This window comes from Marmota monax, unplaced genomic scaffold (assembly GCF_021218885.2).
Source record: "Marmota monax isolate L192 unplaced genomic scaffold, Marmota_monax_Labrador192_F-V1.1 WCK01_AAM20220418_F8-fsc00163, whole genome shotgun sequence".
Lineage (NCBI taxonomy): Eukaryota > Metazoa > Chordata > Mammalia > Rodentia > Sciuridae > Marmota > Marmota monax.
Genome location: NW_026693660.1, coordinates 116526 through 133514, shown reverse-complemented (window position 1 = coordinate 133514; position 16989 = coordinate 116526). Strand labels below are relative to the sequence as shown.

General features: G+C 38.5%; 1 protein-coding gene across 1 annotated transcript in view; it reads right to left on the bottom strand.

Moving 5' to 3' along the window:
• Mical3 (microtubule associated monooxygenase, calponin and LIM domain containing 3) overlaps nt 1-16989 on the bottom strand; it is a 262585-nt gene that overhangs the window by 207525 nt on the left and 38071 nt on the right. The window contains exon 2 of the mRNA XM_058584101.1: nt 11569-11950. The gene's annotated coding sequence lies outside the window, so the exon portion shown is untranslated. The remainder of the gene's footprint in view (nt 1-11568; nt 11951-16989) is intronic.

Genomic DNA, 16989 nt, shown 5'->3' with positions numbered 1-16989 from the left:
AGCCATTGTGAGTTATGAGGTTCAGTCCTTCCTTTCCAAGCATTCCAAATATAGACCCATTACTGCCATGTATTCAGTTTATTATGACCCCCATGGGTGTTGAGCTTCAAAGTAGCTCCAGGGAAATCCCAAGCTGTTTGTGGCCTAAAGGCTCCCAAAATGCCTTGGACAGGATATGCGAGTAGAGAAGGAGTAGCACAGTGGTTTGGAACAAATTTGATTCCAGAGATTCAATCATTGTCACAGAGACTTCCTGAAGACATAGGACAGGATAGGTTTGATGTCTTTGCACATCTTCTATATAGAAGGATTGGCTCGGAGCCAACCCAATCTGCTGTAGAGAAGCAGAGGGGATCCATGGACTGGGTGTTGCAGAGCTGCAAGATTTAATCCTGGGTTCTGGAGTTTATTTCTAAGCTAACATCTCACCAAAAAAATAAAAAGAAAAAAAGTAGAAATTTTTTACTTTCTAACTAGTTTCTGACTGATTTGCAAGTTTTCATCCTGTAAGCAGAAAGGAAATTAAAATGCAGCTTGACAAAACTGCAAATGTTCTTCTGCATCAATTTTTCATAATGCAATGACAAAAAAATTTGAGAGGGGTTTACCCTAATTCACTGGCATATGTATGCTGTGTAATAGCCAGGAACTCTATGTTGTAAAAGCAGGAAAAAACAAATTAGGACTTTGTGGAAGAAATCTCTAGTCAGTAATGTCACTGCAAAATAAAATCTAGAACCATCACATCATAATCATCATCAAAAGATAAATTCCTAGAGTATCATTATAACTTGCAGGAAGACTCTTCCCTGAGCCAACTCTGACTGGAGTTCTTGAAAGTCTCTAAGAAATTTAGCAAATTTTGCCAACAGGATTTTGTTTTTTTCTAGATGTCTATCTTCATATGCAGTTCCAGCTTAGAAAAATTTATATGCACATGATTTTATATATGTAATTTTACTCTACAGGGCTTAGGGTCTCTGAACACAGGCCTTAGAATCTCTGTGCCCTATATCAGACAGGACTAAATAGTACATATCTGCGGAACTCAAAACAAGTATACTAACCTTGTGATTGGTTCTTTTACGTTTGTGTGCATGTGCCTGTGTGTGTGTCTGTGTCTGTGTGTGTGGTCAGCACTGGGAATTGAACTCAGCTGTGCTCTACCACTGAGCTACATCCCCAGCTTTTTTTCATTTTGAGGCTGGGTCTAGCTAAATTGCTGAGGCTGGCCTAACAACTTGTCATCCTCCTGCCTCAGCCCCCTGGGTATCTGGGATCACAGATGTTTGCTGCTGTGCCCAGCTGATTCCTTTTGGGAAGAATCTTACCAAATGTTTCCAGTCCTACTTGCTCAAACAGATTGCTCTTAAAATTAACATTAGCTTCGAAATAACATGTGGCAAAGGTCAAGTTCAACCCAAATCAATCTGACTATTTTACATAGCTATGTTTTCAACTGCAAAAGAGCAAAAAAGCTAAAAATAAAAACAAAAACAAAAAACAATCAAAGGGAAAGAAACTGAGGGAAGGAGGAGGGAAAGGGTAGAGACAGCATATGATATAGTGTATTTAGGAAGTGGAATAGTGATAGATGATAGATAAAGCCTCAGGATGAAACTAAGGAACTTGAATCCCCTGGCATAGAAATCAACACTTTCAAATTGAAGAAAAGACACATCCAAGTGGATCAGGCTTTTATAGGGAAGGAACAGATGTAAAACCTTCCTTTATCTAAATGTAGTAAAGGCATATACAGGATTCCAAATTCTCTTTCTCCCAAATGGGATCATGTGAAGTATTGTTTGATTTAAGCCTCTGACTCTTTTTCATTCATTCATTCACTCCTAAGTTTCTTGATAGACAAGGCAACTGTCTGGGCACTGACAGCTGTGTCAAGGACAATGAGACAAGTGGGTCTGACCCCAAGGTTCACCATATGCAGAGAAAATAAGAAAGTAAGAAGAATTCTTGCAAGTTGGAACATGCTACTCCTGAGACTGAGAAGGCTTCTAAGTAATCAGGGGAAAATTATGAAGGAAGGGCTGAATGATCCCTTCAAAGAGAAGTAGTATTTCATCATGGGAAGATGGAAAAGAAGGGTCTCCCAACTGAAACTCATCTTGTCCTAGTTCCACTTGCAAAAAATAAGCACAGTTCCTACTGCTTTTTAGCTAGAACCTTTCAAAACACCTGACTGCCCTTGGGGGAGGAGGGGTGGCAGGTTAGAAGGAAAAAGAAGTTGAAAGGATAAATGCTAATTTGTGTGACTATCAGATAGGTGAAGATTTGAATCTCTTGAAATAATCTTAGTGGTAAAGTGTTTGCACAGGGACCTGGGTTTTATCCCCAGCAGGGCAGAAAAAATAAAAAAAAAAAACCAAAAAAAAAAAAACCCCAAAACAAAAAAAGTCCAAAGTCAAAGAAGTTATCCTCTTTTTGTCTATTTGTGCCTTTTAATTTTAGGAGAGGAAAGTAAATATGGTTTCAAAACAGCAGCCCCTACCACCAACAAAACAAAACAAAAGAGAAAAGGGGTTGAGAAAAACATTCTTATCCCTTCCAGATTTTATGGTCTTTTAGGTCCCCGGGCCACCGCCATGATCACAGGTCCTAAGTATTATCTTTCACCATATTTGGAAACCTACCCTGTATGTATTAACAAGGCAGAACTACCATAATTAACAAGGTGGGGCTGGGGTTGTGGCTCAGTGGTAGAGAGCTCACCTAGCACGTGTGAGGCCCTGGGTTTGATCCTCAGCACCACTTAAAAATAAATAAATAAAGGTATTGTGTCCAATTACAACTAAAAAAAATAAATATTTGAAAAAAATTGACAAGAAGATAGAAATTGACAAGAAGGTAGAAATATAAAACCTCTAAGACTGTTAGGCTTCTTGGGCCAGATGTCCCTAAACTTATAAAGAAACTACTTTTGTTTCCTAAAAATCTTGAATATCTTACAACAAAACCTCTCAGGAAAAGAAAACTATAAGCTGACAGTCATCAGTAGAGCAAAAGCCAAGACACCACTATGGACTCCAACCCCTGCCTGCTGAGAAACTTCATTGAAAACTTGGGGATAGGGATGAGGATTGGAGCTGTAGCTCAGTGGTAGAGTGCTTGCCCAGCCTGCTTGGGTTCCATCCTCAACATTACCAAAAATAAAAATAAAATAGCCCTCAGAGGAGGAAGGGAGGGGCCTCAACAAAGCTGAAACTAGGCAAATGGCAGGCTGAAGCTTATTATATGAATCTGAGCTTGCCCCTTGATTTGTCACTTAATGAGTGCTGTATAGTGATACCCTCAGCTCCCAGGGCTTTCAGACAAGGCTTGAGGTAGCCAGAGCCTTCAAGCCAGTCTCTTGCAGGATCACTTTGTCAGTTCATCCCAGAATGCTGTTGAAATATCATCTTCTACATGTGTCATAACATCACACACACACACACACACACACACACACAGGTAGGATTTCGGGATGCATAGTTACTCTGCAATCAAATGATATGAACTGTTGCCTTGCTGGAGACGATGTGTTTTGACTGTTTTGGGCTGGGATGTTTGACTGCATTAGTTTCATAATGGGCATCTGTGGCTTTTGGTAACCCAACATCCAGACCCCCTGCAGCTCTGCAATAAGGACCTGCGTGTAGCCTGGTAGAAATGTGGATCAAGGTGCCTGTGCTTTTCCAAGAGGCAACCTAGGTCACTTTAACCTCTCGAAATGTGAGTGTTAAACAGAGAGCCACACAAAAACTAAAAATGATCAGAGCTGATTCATCCTGTCAAGAATACCCTGAAGAAGGAAATACCTTCTCTATTCTTTAGATTTTTTTAGCTGCCCAGATTATCATTCTTCCCCAAACCTGGCTGTTTACTTTTCTTTCATTCATTTAAATGAACTAATTCATAGCATTTCAATATATTTCTTCCTTCCTTCCCCAAAGTTAGTCCAAGGAATTATTTCTGTTGTTTGCAACAATGAAGAAGAAGAGGAAGAGGAGGAGGAGGAAGAGGTGGAGGTGGAAGAAGAGGAAGGGGAAAGGGAAGAAGGAGGAGGAGGAAGGGGAAGGGGCAAAAGAAGGAGGAGAAGGTGAAGGAGGAGAAGGAGAAGAAAAAGAGAAAACCCATCACTAAACACTCTTATTCTCCTAAGATCTTTTTAAATTGATTTAAAAAAATAAATGATAGCAAAATGCATTATGATTCTTATTACATATAAATACCACAATTTTTCATATCTCTGGTTGTATATAAAGTATTTTGACACTCAATTCGTGTCTTCATACATGTACTTTGGATAATGATGTCCATCACATTCCACCATCCTTGCGAATCCCCTGCCCCCTCCCTTTCCCTCCCACCCCTCTTCCCTATCTAGAACTCATCTATTCCTCCCATGCTCCCCCTCCCTACCCCACTATGAGTCAGCCTCCTTGTATCAGAGAAAACATTCGGCATTTGTTTTTGGGGGGATATAGCAAAGTTAATAAACTTCCCAAGGTCACATGGTTAATTAGTGCCACAGCTAGAGTTTGAACTCAATTCTGCCTGACATGAGGGCATGATGAGAATGGGAATTTTGTCCTGAAAACAAGATGAGTTCAAATTTCTTCTTCTCTGCTTTCTGCATTAAAAATGCAGTCACATTAATGTCTGTGCATTACAGTATCTCTAAATCAGAAAAATGGGGAGAATAGTGTTCCATTGACAGAGTTACTGAAGGTTGATGAAGATGACATATGAAAGTACCTGGCCTAGAGTATATCTAACCAATATTAATGTCTCCTCCCCTAAAAGTGAAAATCATGATCGCTACATAGTAAAGTAATTGACATCTTATTTAGTCTAAAAATTACTAGATTACCACTTCTGACTTGTTCCAAGTACAATCTCTCTCTCTCTCTCTCTCTCTCACACACACACACACACACACACTCTCACACACACACACACACACACCCCTACAGATTTCCTTCATATTTCTGTCTCCCCTGCCCTTATTACTTTTTTAAACATGGGTATTTCCTGGTATCCTGTCTGTAGACTGTCTACCAGGAAACTCAGATACCCTTAGGGGAAAAAAAGAGGGTTGGGCAAACATCAATCTGCACACAGTCTGAGTCTCCCATGCAGCTTGCCTTTGGAGAATGAATAGGGTAAGAATGAATAGGGTAAGAATTTTCAACCCTCTCAGGATGATAAAATGAGGCCCAGAGACACTACATGTTCATCTAAGGTTATATAGCCAACCAAAGGTTAAGCAGAATCCAGGAATATATGCTAGGCCATTTGATCTGAAAATAATAGAGCCCAGAAGGAGAGAACAGATTTCCCAAATTGTCATTTTTGCTCCTGGCCCACTTTTTTCTCCTTCCCTCTTTCCTACTTTAAAAGAAAAAGCTCCATCATTAAACATTCACATTAGGCAAATTTCTAAGAAAGTTCTCCCAGAGCACTGTTCAATGTGTATCTTGTCTTTCCCCTAAGAAGTGGGACCTACTTAATATGTTCTTACATTCCTGTCCCCTTGAGCTATATCCCCAGCCCTGTTCCTTTTATTTTAATATTTATTTTTTAGTATAGTTGTAGCTCGCTACCACTGAGCTACAACAGCCACAATTGTTTTTAACAATTCTTTTAAGAATTGGGAAAAGTCCCCAAAGGTATGTTTCTTATACTGGAAAAATTAAAGTCCCCTTATTACATACAGTTAAAGAGAAAATATTATTTGTATTAAGATCTCTGATGCTTTTTTAGAGATAAATTTAAGGTTTTCCAGGTCTTTGATTGTGAAAAGTACAACTAAAAGGTGGCTCTGATATTTAATCAGTCTGTCAGTAGATATTGACAAACTACCTGCCCTGAGCAAGGACTTTACCAAACTAAACAGACTGTGTCCAGATTGATGTTTGCCCAATCCCTTTTTTTAGTTTACAGGAAGCATGAAAGAAAATCCACACAGCTTGCATTTATTTAACATAATTGTGACTCTTGAGATTTTTTTTTTTTTGGTTCTGGTTTTAGGGCCAACAAAACATTTTACATAGTAATATGAATAGTAATATGAATTCCTTCCCTTCTTCTACATTTATAGCCTTTCACTCTTTTTAAAATTTTTTAATTTTAATTTTTTTTTTTGTGGCGCTGGGGATTGAACCTATGCTAAGGCAAGCACTCTACCACTAAGCTACAATCCCAGCCCTTTTATAAAAGTTTATTTTGAGACAGGGTCTAAGTTGCCCAGGCTGGCTTCCAACTTATGATCCTCCTGCCTCAACCTCCCAAGTTGCTGGGATTACAGGCATGTGGCATCACACCAGGTCCAATCTTAAAGGTTTTATTTGAGGGTTCTTTGTTATTGAAAATAATGTAATAGCAGGAAATGTTTATCTATTTACTTATTTTTTTAGATACTGGAGATTGAACCCAGGGGTACTTTTCTGCAAAGCTACATCCCCAGTTCTATTGATTGATTGACTGATTGGTTTTTTTTGAAACAGGGTCTTATTAAGTTGCTGAGATTGACCTTGAACTTATGATCCTCTTGCTTCAGCCTCCAGGATTAATTATAAGCATGTGCCATTACACAGCCAGCAAATGTTTTTTGAACACCAAAAACTCACCTATAAGCCATTGCTTCAGCAGAGCTACTTGTATATGGGCATTTCATCTTCTATATGCACACATTAAAGTTACAAACATGACATGACACGATTGCTTTTTTGTATTCTGCTTATTGTTCATTTTATTATAAATTTTTACCACGATTCTTTCTACTTTTCTCTGGACTTTTTTTTTTTTTTGAGTACAAAATACTGTATTGTATTTATGTACCACAAATTTCAAAACTGTTTCTGTAACATTGGATATTTCAGCTATATCTATTTTTTTTCTATTATAATAACACAGTAGAGAATATCTCTCTCTCTCTTTTTTTTTTTGTATTTGGAATTTTAAAAATCTTTGTTGCTGAACAAGGTGGTGCTTGTCTCAGGTACTCAGGAGGCTGAGACAAGGATTGCTTAAGGCCAGGAGTTAAAGATAAGTACAGGTGACACAGACCCTGTCTTAAAACAAAAACAAAATAAGAAAAACTTTCTTAATTAACTTGTGGGAATAAATTCCTGGGTGTGATGATTTTATGGATTTTTCCCATGTGTTACAATATTGTATTCTGTCCAGATTTTATGAATTTACAATGCAACCCATAATAAGCAATGCTATTTTACTGTAACTGCCAAAGCATTACATTGTGGTTTTAAAACATCGTTAATCGTTAGCAAGAAGTGAAATAATATCACAGTTTTGCTATAATTGATGATGAATATATACCCATTTATTTGCTCATTGCATTGCCTTCCTCAAATGGATGGATTTCTTTTTATGGACTGTGAATTTATCCATGGATTTTTGTTTTGTTTCATTTGTGTGGTGCTGAGGATTGATCCAGAGCCTTGCACATTTTAGGCAAATGCTCTACCACCGAGCAACATCCCTAGCCACATGGAGGGTTTTTGTTTGTTTTTGCTTTTAGCATCTAATCAGGTTTGATTGTTGGTTTGTTTGTTTATTTGTACTACTGGTGGAACCAAGTGCATGCCAGGCGGGTACTCTCCCTCTGAGCTACATCACTAGCCACCCCCCCTCAGTCAGGTTTATTGAGGTGTAATTTATATGTCATAATATTTACTCTTCTTAGTGTACAGTGTATGACTTTTAACAAATAAATACAATTAAAGAATAGTTCTATACAGAAAAGTTTCTTATACCCTTTTATTATAAAATTCTCTCCTATACCCCCAGCCCTAGGCAATTGCTAATTTGTTTCCTTTCACTAAAATTTTGTTATTTCCAGAATGTCATATAATATAGTAGGTAGCTCTGCATGAAATTATAATGCTTATTAAAAAATAGAGATGTTTACTTTTTTCCTTCTCAGGATTAAAAATAATTTATTAAAGGTTTGGTCCAGGTTGAAGTGTAGCTCAGTTATAGAACTCACTGAGCATGTGTGAGGCCCTGAGTTCCATCCCCAGCATCAAAACAAAGCAAACAAAATATATACTGAATTCTATGGTTTTTGCTAACTTTTTTAGAATTTGACTTTTTAATATTTCACTGATTCAACTCTAATTTCCTTCAGTGATTGCTGAAAGGTAATGAATTTTTATTTATTTATTTTTTTATTTGTTGATAGACATTTATTTTATTTATTTATATGTGCTGTTTAGAATCGAACCCAGTGCCTCACACACACCTCTGAGCCACAGCCCACAAAGGTAATGAATTTAAAAGTAATTTGACTATGACTCACAATAAGAAATACATTTATGTAAGGACTCATTTCACACAAACATCATATACATAAAACTGAAACACAAATTCTAGAAAATAAAACTTCACTTCGCTACATGGAAGTACTCTGATATTTTCTGTTCTATTAGCTTTTTTCCTTTGGAAAATGCTGGCCTCGACCCACCAACTTGATTTCATGGCTCAATGATGTCACAATCTGCAGTTTGAAAAGTGTAAAATAGCATTTTATTAAAGCATCAAAAACTCCCTACTATCTCCAATGTGAGTTTGGGTGTTGTTTACAAAGATGAACTGATAGACATGGATCAAGTCAGATCAACTGGACATTTTTCTCCAGTGACCTGTGAAGTAAATTGCTGTTTTCAGAGAATAGTTATTGGTGGTTATGGTGGAAGGGGACAGTGAGAAATGAGACATGTTTTTGCTGTTGCTAGGTTAGCCATCTAATGGGCTGGTAGCCTTCACAGGGTTAGCCCCAACTACCTTGTGAGGTGAATCCTTTCTGAGGTAACCTTTAAGAAAGAGTATTAGGGGTGGAAGTAGCAGAAGCTTCTGTGGGCTAGGCAAAACTGGTCAGAAGCAGCACTAATTTAGTGAGAGAGGCTATGAGCTGGCTAGGTATAGAATACCCCTAGCCATCTTGACAGAGTGAAATCCTGGGGGAGACCCTGGAGGAAGCTCAGGCAGAGAAAGTGAAGGTATTGTTTCAGGAGGTTTTGGTGACTGCAGGAAACCAAGTAATGTTCTATGGCTGTGCCACAGAACTTGAAAAACAATGAGTAAAAGGGAGGATGGAGGTGGTTATAACTGGAGATTTCTTGGCAAGGAGGCACAAGAAGAGGGTTTGGTAGGTCACTAAGGGAAAGTAGAGACAAGTAATCTGGCACATCAGTGTGGGAGAGCTGTGGCCATTCTGTGTTGGGAGATACCTCTCAGTCCCTCCCTGAGTGACCCTGGCATACAATGCTGTGTGGTTCCAATCCAGTGGGTTATATGCTCTTTACACAGTAACTTAACTCTCTTGCCAACTTATAAGATAAATGACTGAAACTAGCCAAGGTTTTCAGAAGACTCAGTACTGTCATTTATGCTTACCTTTTTTCTCTGTCTATCCAAAATGAAAGCAAGAGCCTTAGGAAGCTGACTGGAGAAGTTCTGGCACCAGATTGGTAGATCATACATTCTAGTATACTTTAAAATTTAGCTTTTTGGGCTGGGGTTGTGGCTCAGTGGTAAAGCGCTTGCCTAGCTCAAATGAGGTACTGGGTTCTATCCTCAGCATACATAAAAATAAATAAATAAATAAAGGTATTGTGTCCACTTACAAATAAAAATATATTTTACAAAAATAAAATAAAAAAAGTAAAATGTAGCTTCTTGGGCCCAGAGTTCTAAGGCCTTACCTAAATGTCCTTGAGCCCCTTAGGTGTTGCAAACTTGCTGTATAATTTCTATCTCCCACCTGCTTCTCAGCATTTATGATTTGTGAATATTTGTGAGATAGAGGTAGAAGAACAGATGTGCCCTGCAGTCTGCAAGAGTACTTGTGGAGAGGATTTTACCCTGCTGCTCCAATTTTCAGGAAAAGAAAATCTCTAGGTTTCCCCAAAGACTTAGGAGGTGTTTGAGGGTATTTTGAAGGGTATCAGACCTAAAGAAAGATAAGACTATAATTCCTAGATGACCTTTTTGTTGCTTTTTCCTTCACTAGAGTGACCCCTGCATCCCTGTCCTCTTCTTTCCAAATATCCATCCTCCTTGCAGTGGGTAGATGGGAGATTTACACACGTGATGCTGATTAATACATAAACATGGAGTCCATAAATCTAAGGGGCCAGGCTTTCACTCTACAGTTTTGCAAAGGTACATATCTCCTTTTCTCCTTGCCCTGAAATATAGGTCAGAACATTTCACTTAGTGATGGAATCTATTCTGAGAGAGATCCTCCCTTCCTCCTCTGAAACATCACCTTCCTCCTCAGCTTCTTTGAGCAGTCCAAGTTCCTGCCAGGTCTCTTTGCCTGTAGCTTTTAGGCATTTATGACAATTATATGCTCGGCCTTATAACGGCAGCTATTAGAGAAGCTTAACTATTATCAAATTCACTTGGCAAAACTAGATCCTGATGACTAGAACAGTAGATTTCAATCTTTGTTCACTGGAGTCATCTGGAAGCTTAAAAAACAAAAAACAATAAACAAAAACAACAGTGTTTAATCTGCATCCCAGATCAATTAAATCAAAATCTCTGGAGAATGAGACCTAAGCATTGGTATTTTTTAAAGGGGGAAGCACCATAAGCAGTCAGGGGAAAGAACCAATGGAATAGTACTGCGGAGGTGGGGGGGCACTGGTTCAGCCTTGAGTTTGTTTATCTTTCATTCTAACTAGGTTTCACCTTTCCAATAATGAAAATTCTAAATAGTTGATCACAACAATAGACCAATAGGAAAGGTTGAGGGGGGAGGAAAAGCAAGAGGTTCGAAGGCAAGGGAAGGACTTGATATACAGAAAATACCTAATCATAATCATTTGATTCCAAAACAAATACAACCCTCCAGAAGTCATTTGGCCCGTCCCATTGCTTCTAGCAGGGAATGAATTTAACCATCCCTTTGTTTAAAGATCCCGAAGAGCAGCACTTTCGCGGGTCCATTGCAGCCTGGGAGTTCATGCGTACGTGTGCGCCTATTTCGTCTTTGGGCCTGTTTACTGAGCTGTGTAGGCAAGCGCTGACGCCCTCTACTGGACTGAAATAGAGGTCTCTCCTTGTGTAACAATTGTTTCCTCTGGATGAGCTAATGGATTCACTGAGCTCACCAGAAAGGACAAGGCTTTGCTAGGAATCTTATGGCATTCCACTGACATCTGACATACCACTTTTTTTTTTTTTTTGCCTAAGGTCTCTATTTCTTTGATTGCAGACAGAAACATAAATAAAATTGGATTATAGTGGCTGGGAAACTGAACTCTGCTGCTTCTCTGCTATTTCTAGGGTGTGTATTTGTGATGCATGGTATCTGCACAGGTGGGGTGTGATAAAGAAGATTACGGATACTGGGGGTGTAGCTCCCACTGATTAAGAGAGTAGAACGTTTAAAGGGAGACCTAGAGATGTAAGAAAGACAAATGCAATTTAAAGCCATAAGCAGTTAAAAGATGGGATTTTAAAAAACAGCCATCAATCAAGACACAAAACCTTGTCATTTAGAAAATCTGCTCAGCCAGAGGAAAATTTGATGGTACATACCAATGAGAGCTTCAAAGCAGCATCTTCTCCATCGGCAGTGAGTGTCTGCCTTCCCAGGGTCAGTCGGTCCTCAGAACACAGGTGCCTCTGGAATGGCTGCACACAACTTAAGTGTTGCACGCTCCACTGGCAGCTGGAATCCCACAGGAGGTTAGCATCGGGAGGCTCTTTTTCATTCCTTGTCCCTTACCCCCAGTCCTCTCAGGGTTCGGAAATTCATGGTGAGAATAGTGAAGAAGGAATGAGATGCTGGCTTCTGCCTCACTGTCGGTTCTCACCATGGCATCTCAGCTGAGGTTGGAGAAGTCGGTGCGGCAGCAGAGCTGGCTGCGGGCTGGTCGCGGTTGCCATAGTAACCAGGCGCCCGCGGCTCCCGCGGTGGCTGGGGAAGGCGGTGGAAAGAAGGAAATAGATAAGTGGTGACGTACGGACTCTCTCCTGGGCATCAGTTGAGCTACAAGGGACCTAAGAGAAGTGGAGTTCTGGATAGTACCACCCAGAAAGTCCGTTCTTGAGGCTCAAACCGAAACCAAATAATTCCTCCTCCTCCGTCTTTTTTCTCTTTCTTCTCCATCCCAATCACTACTTCAACACACTTAGGAGTATTTTAAGGGTTAGAAATTCCATCACAACCCTGAGGCTACTTGCCGCAGAGAATTCTGATGCGGCAGAGAATTCTCCTTTACACAGCTGATGTTCTCCAGGCTTACCCTTAAAATATACCTCCCAGTAGTGTCAGCTGAAGAGTGATATCTGGGGATCTAGAGAAGGAACAAAGAGTTGAACCCTGAGCAAGTCACTTAACCTCTCTTGAGTTGTGGTAAATTTCAACAGTATGAAAGATTAAAAACTCTATAAAATTAAGTTGCTATTATTCCTTTTGCTATTTGGATGGTGGTGGGTTTGGGCTATAATTCCAAGACACAATCCCAATTACCATAATCCTGAAATGACCTAAAATCTCTAAAGTCTAAAATCCCCAAAGATCAGCATCTCAATAATATAATTCTGCGGATAAATTTTAAAAATTCTTTAAAACTTACATGTTTTTGCAAGCATAAACACTCAGGTATACTCAGGACAGCCACCTGTTATGAGTAGACAAGCTGTATTCATAGATAAATAGGTAAAAAAGTGAAATATATAAATGCACATCACTATGGCTGGTAATTGTGTGTACTCAGATTTTTAACTGCAGAAATCAGAAATACAGCATAAGTCTTATGGAAACATTAACCAAAAACACAGTGGGTCCCTACTACATATACAGTCACTCATATAGCTAGGATCTTGAGAACTTTCATCTTTCACAAATGCAGATATACAAAAAGGACATGTCTTCACTTACTGAGGAAGTTTCAATGTCTTCATGTACATGCACAATGCTTACAAAGTCAACATTAGAATGATGCATTTCTCAGAGTCAGTTTTGCAAAAAGTGCATAAAATATTGGAACTTTAAGGGCTGGGGTTGTGGCCCAGCAGTAAAGCTCTGGGTTCACTCCTCAGCACCACATAAAAATAAAAAATAAAATAAAATAAAGGTACTGTGTCTAACTACAACTAAAAAATAAATATTTTTTAAAAAAATATCTATTTAATATTTGTTTTTTAGTTTTAGATGGACATAACATCTTTATTTTATATTTATGTGGTGCTGAGGATCGAACCCAGTGCCTCATGCATACTAGGCGAGCACTCTACCACTAAGCCACAATCCCAGCCCCTCCCAATAAATATTTTTTTAAAAATTGGAACTCTAAATATCTTTACTTAATTTATACTTCCAGTATTGGAAATTATGCAAAGATAAAATACCTAGCATAGAAGATTATAAAAAATAACGTTGACAATTAAAAATTCTGGGAAAAAAAAGAAGAAAAAAGCTAAAAAGAAAATTAGACATGTGAAGAAGTATATTACAGGGATAAATTATGCACAGTTGTGTGGAGGTAGTACATAAGAGTTGGCCAACTTTCATGATCATCAGCAATATTTTGATGAATTGTGAATATTGTAATAAATAGTTACTTTTTTCTTTTGGGACATGGCTCTTCTTGGAGAATAAATTCATATCCATTTTTTATGTGGCATGGTTCTTTTTAAAATTCTTCTATGATTCAATTTGAAAGTCAAATCCCTAACCAAGAATAGTTCACAATTTAATGTGGTTTGTCCACTGGAGGAACTTCTGTATCAGAAAGTGTCTTTAGTTCAAAGTGTTGCTGAGCTTGTCAAATTACTTTTTATTCTGACAAAAGGCATTTTTGTTTTGTTTTGTTTTGTTTTGGTGCTGGTTCTCGAACCCAGAGCCTTGTACATGCTAGGCAAGCACTCTACCACTGACTTACATCCCAGGCAAATGGTGTTTTTTGAAGGCAAGCATGTGCTGTGTGTGAAAGGGCAGAATTAGTACATAATTGAATAATTTGGCAATTATCCTGTGTACAACAAAGAATGCATTGATTCACTTCTCAGAATTTGGTTTTCTCATATAGCTTCTCATATAGCCTCTTTTTATTTCCATGGAAATTGTGTTGGGGGTGTATTTTGCTCTCTAGATTTTAACATTTGGAATTATAATCTTTCATTTGAGACTTTGATATTTTTGGATTTCCACATTCAGGATTATGGCACTCAGGATCATATCTTTTGGGATTTTGATAGGCAATGGATGAGGGTGACAATGACCCCGAAGATTAGTGCATGGTTCTATAGGGGAAGGTAGCAATTGTAAGAGACCTATCAAAGGCTCAGTTCATATAGCCCTCTCCCCACTTTGAGAATGTGTCCTGCTTCTGGATACATTCTGTTAGTTCTCTTTCACACTTCTGAACAACCCCTCTGCATTGTCATGGGCATGGAACTTGAATGTATTCAGCAAGCACTAAAATAAATTAGATGAAAGAAATGATGGGTGTGAACAAATTCCAATTGGCATTGGCTTATTATAACCATAGCATTATAATCGGAGTGGAATGAAGCCTTGTAGATGATTTTCCCCCCTAGGATTATCAGTCTCAGTATTGTATCCATATAAATTGTGTGGTCAAAAGCATATCAACCCCAACCAGCACTCTCAGAAGACAGATGACTCTTGACTGGTGACTCAGGGAAAGAGGGGCTCTTGATTGACCTTACTGTTTCCTTAGTCATACCATCATCTACCTCGATTACTGTGTCCCTCATTTCCATAGCCATTAATGTGAGGTGTGCAACTGATAATATCAGTGCTGTTAACTCAATAAATTGCTTTGAACTTAAATCCTCTTGCGTCAGTCTCCCAAACCACTGAGATTACAGGCGTGTGCCACCACACCTGGCAAAAATGTTATTTTAAATGTGATAGAATATTTCATGATATGAATGTATCTTAATTTATTTTTTATTAAATATTTGAGTTATTTCTAATTTTTTATTGATGCAAATAATGGCAATATAATTTTTTCTCCATAAATCTCACCCATGTTTTTGAATATTTCCTTACAATTGAGTCCTAGAAGTGGAATATTGAGTATGAACATTTTTTCAGGCTTTCCAGTTCTCCTCTCTTGTGGGGGTTTTTTGACTCACTGCATACTCCCCGCAAAATGCACAATCCCTCTTCAGTCACATACTCCCCATATCCAATATACCCTCACCTGGCATTTGTCATTTAAATTCTTTATTCACAAATTCTTTGAGACATTAGGATTAGATCTTTGTAGGTTCGTGTTATTGTTTTATTCAGAAAAAACTTAGTATCACCTTTATTATTTTAAAATCTTCTATTGGTAAGAAATAGCAGAATACTAGGCTTTAGGGAGGAAAAATTTGAGACAGAAGTGGTAAGCTTTCCAAAGTCCCATAGTAAGTAAGTCAGGGATGCTGGAAGTTGTAGTTCATTTGATAATGACTCTGGTGATGACCTTAGCCCCATCCCTATTATTGAAAAGCTATCCTTAATCTCCCTTTTATCTTCAATTTCTTTTAGGGGGAATCCAGGGCCTCCCATATTCTAAGCATGCCACTCTACCACTGAGCTACACCCCCAGCCCTTCACATTTTTATTTCAGCATTTACCATTGATAAGATGATCAAGTTGTCACAGAGGGTTGGGCTTGGATGACAGGGATGTGGGGAGTGGCCACAGGGGAAAATCACCAAGGTTGAAGGTTAGACTGTGTGACATCACTGACTGGCTGCTAAGGTAAATGCAACTCATGCTGGCTTCCTTCTTCCTGGGAGAAGATGGCAAAGGAGTGAGGACATACAGGGGAGGGTGGAGGTGGATGCATGGAACATCAACCCTAGAATATCATTAAGCATTTGTTAGTTCCTCACTGATAATGTTAAAGTGTGACAAGGAGAAAACAGGATCTATTCCTTTTGACTTTTTACAAATGTAGCTTCATCAGGCCAAAACAGTTTTGCTCTTGACAAAAGCGCGAAAGGCTGTTGCAAAATTAGTAGAAGGAAATACATCTTGGTAATAAATCTTTCATAAATCATTAGTGACTGCATTTATGAATATTAACAACAATATTTAGCAGTTTTCATTAAAGAGAATATCTCACTAAGTAGTTTAGATAACTGTGGACTCTAGGAACTAAATTTATTGCAATTGAATTGACAAACTACCTATAAATTTCTGCAGTTTTACTCTTCCACAGACTAAAGCAAAAGTTGAATGTCTAATTATGAGTGAAAGTACTTACTGTGTTGTTTTTGGAGTTTAATTTCTTTAAGAGAATGCCTGAGGTTTAAAGTTGAAATGCATATATTTGAACACAGAACATTTTCTTTCTTTCTTTCGTGAGAGAGAGAGAGACAGACAGACAGACAGACAGAAAGATATTGAGGACTGAACCCAGGGCTACTGCCCCAGTTCTTTTCATTTAAAAAAAAATTTTGAAACACAGGTGGCATACGCCTATAATCCTAGTGGCTCAGGAGACTGAGGCAGGAGGGTCAAAAGTTCAAAGCCAGCCTCAGCAACTTAGGGAGACCCTAAGCAACTAAATGAAATATAAAAAAGGACTGAGGATGTGGCTCAGTGGCTCTGTGGTGAAGCCCCTCTGGATTCAATCCCTGGTGCCAAAAGTTTTTTTTTCTTTTGAAACAGGGTCTCACTAAATTGCTGAGGGTCTTGCTAAATTGATGAGGTTGACCTTGAACTTCTGATCCTCCTGCCTCAGCTTCCTGAGTCTGAGAGTATAGGCATTTGCCAACACACCCAGCTCCTCCTGTATACTTTAAATCATCTCTAGCCTATTTATAATACCTAATACAATATAAACGACATGTAAATAGTTGTTATACTATTTAGGGAATAAGGACAAGGAAAAAAATCTGTACATGTTCACTACAGACATAATATTTTCTCCCCTAAAAATATTTTCCCCAAATATTTTCAAGATCCAGTTGATTGAATCCTTGGAT